The sequence below is a fragment of the Sorex fumeus genome, unplaced genomic scaffold, assembly GCF_029834395.1.
Source record: "Sorex fumeus unplaced genomic scaffold, SorFum_2.1 ptg000010l, whole genome shotgun sequence".
NCBI lineage: Eukaryota > Metazoa > Chordata > Mammalia > Eulipotyphla > Soricidae > Sorex > Sorex fumeus.
In genome coordinates, this window is record NW_026606067.1 from 43,579,703 (window position 1) to 43,586,068 (window position 6,366).

The window sequence follows — 6,366 nt, forward strand, 5'->3', positions numbered from 1 at the left end:
TGGACCAGTCCTTCTGACCCTTGTTTTTACTGTCTGTGAGTATTAGTCTCATATTACACTTTTTTATATCCCACAGATGAGTGAAATCATTCTATGTCTGTCCCCCTTTGACTCATTTCAAATAGCATGATATTCTCCATGTCCATCCATTTATAAGCAAATTTCATGATTTCATTTTGGGATAGTATTCCCAAAATTGTGGTGCATAGTATTCCATCGTGTAGATGGACCATTGGTTCTTTATCCAGTTGTCTGTTTGGGGGCATTTGCTTTGTTTCCAGATTCTGGCTATGTTCTGTGTTTTTTTTTTGTTTTGGCCCTCAGGGTATATTCCCAGAAGTGATATTGCTGGATCATATGGGAGTTCAATTTCCAGTTTTTTGAGGCATGCCATGTTGCTTTCCAAAAGACTTGGCCAGTCAGCTTTTAGCATTCCCACCAACAATGAATGAGATTCCCTTTCTCCCCTGCCTGCTATTTTCACCTCTTCCACTCCACTCTGGAATATCCTTGGGGCATTCAGGGTGTCATATAGTCCCAGGCTATTGCTTGAGTTTTGCTATCACACTCCACATTATTTTTATGTAAATATAATGACCCATAACCAGTAGAATGGAAGAGTGACTAGGATCTACTAGTCTTGAAGTTGCTGTTTGTATCTCTATGAACTTTTGTTGGAAATGTAATCTTCTCATTAACGCTTCCTGTTTTTCTTAGAGTTGTCTTTTTATTCACATATAATTAGGAATTAATTACACCTCAGTGAGTGGCAGAGTGTATGAAACATGAATGATTGATTCTCTCTCTAGAAGAACCTGGGAAAGCTTGTGGAAAATGACTTATGAACTCAATTTTTAATGCATGATGGAATTTTGGGGTGGAGAGTAAGGAGAGAAGAGAAAAAATATCTGAGGCAGAAACGCTAACATGTTCATGGCAGATGGGGCATGATTATCCCCACTTACTAGGGGCTACCTGCCCAGTCCATGAGTGATGGAGCTTAAAACTACTTCTGATTTGTAGTTGTTATGCTCTTTCCACTACAATTAAGTGTCACTGAGACTAATAGTGAACTAGACACTGAGTGAAAAATCCTAAAAGACAGGGACGGTAAAACAGCCACAAGCTTCCTAAGAAATAATTCAATGCCTTTAGAGTGATCTCTAAAAGAAAAAAATCCAGATCTGTGGTAATCTTTGAAGATGCATTTGAAACATAATAGAAAATAAGGATCCAGCTACCCAGGCAGTTAGCTCAAAGAGAAAAGAAGCAATAAACAATAACAAAAAGGATCCCTACAGATTTCAAAGCACTTCAAGTCTCCTGTACAAAACACACACCCCAGGAAAAGATCAACTTAGTCACCATGAAAACAGACCTAATTATGCTGCCACTAAAAAGAAAAATAGTGCCAAGTCAGGTAAATAACCAATGTAAAAAAATAAAATAGTGAACTGTTGGGTAACATTGCTTTGTCCTTCAAGAAGCTTAGGTTTTATCTGGTTACACCCACCTCAGTGCTCCTGAAGCACTTCCACTTCCATTGTGTTTATCTGTAAACAGTCTTCCCTATGCTCTCCCACCCAGTTAATCAGCTTTCCCCTTAATCAGACTTTGTTAGTTTGTAAGATCAGTTTCCCAGAAATCTATGATTTTATATGTATGAGTGAAATATTGCCTTTCTCCTCTCCTTATGCCTTATGAACAATTTACTTTAAGGTAATGTCCTTTTTGTATAGATACAGGAAGACCGTTAACATCATGCTTTGTAATTTAGGATTTGATTGGCCTTGAATATTATTCACTCCTGGGCATCATCTTTCTCGACTTAAGCCTCAGTTGCCCATAGTTCCTAACACCCCAAAAGCAGGGTCCCGACGAGGGACTGAATGGACCCAGGGCAAGCAGTGACCTGGCAGCGAAATGGGCCAGGCCAAAGTGCCACGATTCTTAACTATAAGTTAAGAGTTTGATCATAGACAAATGCTGTCATGATCCAAAGGTAACGACAAGACTAGGATCCTGCGAGGGGTGGGAAAGACTATCTGGCCTGAGCACCGTAGTCTGAGATCGAGATGGCCCTAGGAGAGCAATTCTATAAGTTTAAGGTATTTCTTACTGTATCCATACAAAATGATTTATATAATATTTATATGCTTGTCGGACAAGGAGAGGAGAGGCACACCCATGGAATTCTGCTCTAGGGTGGGTCCTCCTGCTAAGGAAGGATCTGTCCTAGGAGCGGTCTTCCCTGAGGCTAAGATTTCTACCCCTGTTGATCTCCACCCCTATTGATTGTGACTGCACCTATGTAATTGTTTTTCCCCAATTCCTCAGAGAGAGAGAATTTAACAATACTGTAGGAGCGGGCAGAGGGGAAGGAAGAAGAGAGTTCAGAGAGGCAGAAGGAAGAAGAGAGTTCAGAGAGGATGAGAAGGAAGAGGAGGATGAAGGGGGATGGAGAAGGAGAATGAAGTAGCTGGGGGAGGAAGAATGGGGGCAGAGATAGGGAGACAGATGAGGAGAGAATCAGAATAAACTATGACTAATACCTACCAGTCTGGCCCTCATTCCTTCCTCTGCCTGACCATCGCCATCGACCTCTCCGGGGTGGTAGAAGGGTGAGACTACCGAACGCGGGTGGCGGGAGAGATAGAGCCGCCGCCGTGTGGGTGCCGTGCCCCCCAATTTGTGTGAGTTTACACAGTGAACTAAGAAAGTAGAATAAGACTAAAAGTACATTAGTACTTATAATAATGTATTAAAATGTATTATGATAGTTGGGAGAAGCATACTGAAAGTAGACTATAGACCAAACATGATTGCCACTCAATGTGCACTCTTTTGCAAACCACAGTACCCAATAGGAAAGAGAGAACAAAAGGGAATGCCCTACCACAGAAGCAAGGTGGGCGGGGGGGATGGGGGGGTGGGAGGAATAATGGGATCAGTGGTGATGAAAAATGGGCACTGGTGGAGGGATGGGTACTTGATCATTGTATAACTGAAACCCAAGCACAAAAATTTGTAAGTCTACAACTGTACCTCATGGTGTTTCACTAATAAAAATTTTAAAAAATGTATTATAATAGTATACTAAAATAAAATAGAGCCTTAGTACTATTTTAATTTTGTCTCCCAAATAATAATATGTTTTTGATTTGACCCAGAAACCAAAAAGAAAAGCTGTGTTGTGTTGGACACATTTATGCTAGTTGTTGAGTACAATAGCTTAATTACTCTTAAAATATGAAATTCATAGATACAAGTGGCAATGAAAACTCAGTTTGTTGTTTACTTTTGGGAATTATATCTGAAAATTAGAGCTGTTTTATCAGAAAATCATGCTGCATGACTGTAGTGCAGATGTTCTTAAACATTTGTCAAGATACGTGGACTGGACACACCAAGAGTTACCCATAATATAAAAGACTGGCTTCTTTTTTAGAGTGATGTAATATGAGCTAGAGAGCGAGCTCAAACTTTGTATAGAGGAGACCTGGGTTCAATCTGCTGCACCAAATGATGCCCTGAGCGCTACCATAGGTCACCCCCAAGCACAGAACCAAGAGTAGCCCCTGAGCATCACCAGATGAGGCCCCAAACTCAAAATAATAATGATAATAATAATAATCAAAATAATAATACAGTGCTATTGTTCTCATTTACTGTAGCAAGTGTACCACCCTAATCCAAAGATGTTAAACACAGAAGAAATTGTGTATATTAGTGGGGGATGTGGAAGAATCATATAAGAGAGCTCTCTATAACTTCTTTTCATCTGTTAAAACTAATCATGCCATTTTAGGGATGCTGTAGGCCCTAAGGCTGTATTTCACATTATATAAAATCTACTAGAATGTACCCACGTCTACATCAAAAAGAAAAATGGCTTTTTAGTATTTTCTGAAAAAATGCTATGGCAGAAATCTTGCCTCCAACATCTTCAATAGCTTTTCTTTTGGTAATGGACTTTAACAAGAAAGGAAATGATGGACCTAGGACTGGGATCAAGCTCCTCACCTCATTACACTTCTGAGCAGATGTCATGAAGGAGGAACTTTTTCAAGGAAACACTTTACCCAATTATAAGACTTTAAAGTTTGAATCCTTTAATAGTGCACTCGATTTAACCTAAAAGCCAATTCTCATAAAACATTCAGGGAACCGGTGTGGAGTCAGGCAGTCCAATCAAGCCAGCAACCTTTTGTTTCTCCCCTGCCAGTTATTTCATTTTCTGGAAAAAAAAAACTGAAAAAACTGCCTGAAAAACAGAGAAATAGAATAATAATAATAAAAAGAACAATAATGGTTCCTTTTATGTGACTGTTTCAATAAGGCTGATGATGAAGTTTATTACGGTGACATGGGAATAAAAACATACACACAAAACATAGACAAGTGATGGTAACTCAATAACGTGTTATTTATTCATTCCCCTTATTTATTGCCCTTTGATCTTATCACTCAGGATAGAAAGTGAGCTTTGTTACCCTGAACACATCTGTGGACAGGATCCAATGTCAATCACTGTACTATGAATAAACTGTATAAAATTAAAATTAATATACTGTAATGTACTGCCATGTAAGTACCGCGGTTGCGCCACTGGGGACTGGAGCGATAGTACAGCGGGTAGGGTATTTGCCTTGCATGTGGCCTACACAGCCGACCCAAGTTCCCAAGTTCGATTCTTCCACCTCTCTCAGAGAGCCTGGCAAGCTACCGAGAGTATCTCGTCCGCAGGGCAAAGCCTAGCAAGCTCCCCGTGACATATTCAATATGCCAAACACAGTAACAAGTCTCACAATGCTACTGGGCCCGCTCAAGCAAATCGATGAACAACACCAAGACAGTGACAGTGACATACTGTAATGAAGATTGTAATGAACAGTGACTGGGACAGAGAGACAATAAAGTTCTTACTCTCAGCCAAGTCGTTATGGGTCCCACACCACATATGATCCCTTGAGCTCTGCCAGGAGTATTCCCTGCCAGGTGTATTCCCTGTGTACAGGGCCAGGAATAAATTCTGAGTACTGCCATGTGTAGGCCAAATAATCCCCCGCAATACACACACACACACACACACACACACACATCGTTAAAAAACTAGAGGCATAGGTTATTAGTACACACACACACACACACCAAAGAGATAGTAAGATGCACAGAGAATCACTGTAGCACTGTCCTTCTGTTGTTCATCGATTTGCTCGAGCAGGCCCCATAACGTCTCCATTGTGACACTTGTTATTGTGTTTGGCATATCGAATACATCACAGGGAGCTTGCCAGGCTTTGCCATGCAGGCAAGATACTCTTGGTAGCTTGCCGGGCTCTCTGAGAGGGGCAGAGGAATCGAACCTGGGCCGACCGGGTCTACTGCATGCAAGGCAAATGCCCTACCCACTGTGCTATTGCTCCAGCCCAGAGCATAGAGAATCAAGGTAGAATTTTTGGAAAGGAGGATATTTTCACTGGAATTTTTGTTGTTATTGTTTTGCATGGGTAGCACACCCAGCAGTGCTCAAGGCTTACACTTGTCCTCTAGCTCAGGGTCACTCCTCACAGTGCTCAAGGGATCATATGCAGTGCCAGCAATAGAATCTAGGTTGACTGTTTTCACAGAACAGTACTATGTCTTTGGCTCCTGCACTGGGTTATTGAAGAGGAATAGGAGTATACCAGATTCTAGAAGCATCCTTCCAGGCAGGAGAAATATATGTGCTATACATAAAAATTGAAATAAAATGTGGGGTTTTCATGTAGCATGCACTCCTGAATCTAAGAACACAGGATTCTACTGACCACTTAGGCTCCCTGCAAGACCAAATGTTAACAACCATATGGTGAGATATAATGATTTTCACAAATTTTCTTATATTTTCACTGGTTGAGCTCTACAAGAAGAAATCATCCTGCATGCTGAAAGTAGACCATAGACCAAACACGATTGCCACTCAATGCCTCTTTTGCAAACCGCAGTACCCAAAAGGAGAGAGAGAACAAAAGGGAATGCCCTGCCACAGAGGCAGGGTGGGATGGGGGAGATGGGGGGTGGGACAGATACTGGGATCCATGGTGGTGGGAAATGGGCACTGGTGGAGGGATGGGTACTTGATCATTGTATAACTGAAACCCAAGCACAAAAATTTGTAAGTCTACAACTGTACCTCATGGTGTTTCACTAATAAAAATTTAAAAATAAATGAGTAAATAAATAAAATGCTAAAAAAAGGAAATTATCCAAGCCCATCAGAAAATGTGGTGATGAAAAGAACAGAAACTTTCCCAAAGAAGAAATATAAGTGGCCAAAAGACACATGAAAAAATGTGCTTCATCACTAATCGTTAGGGAGATGCA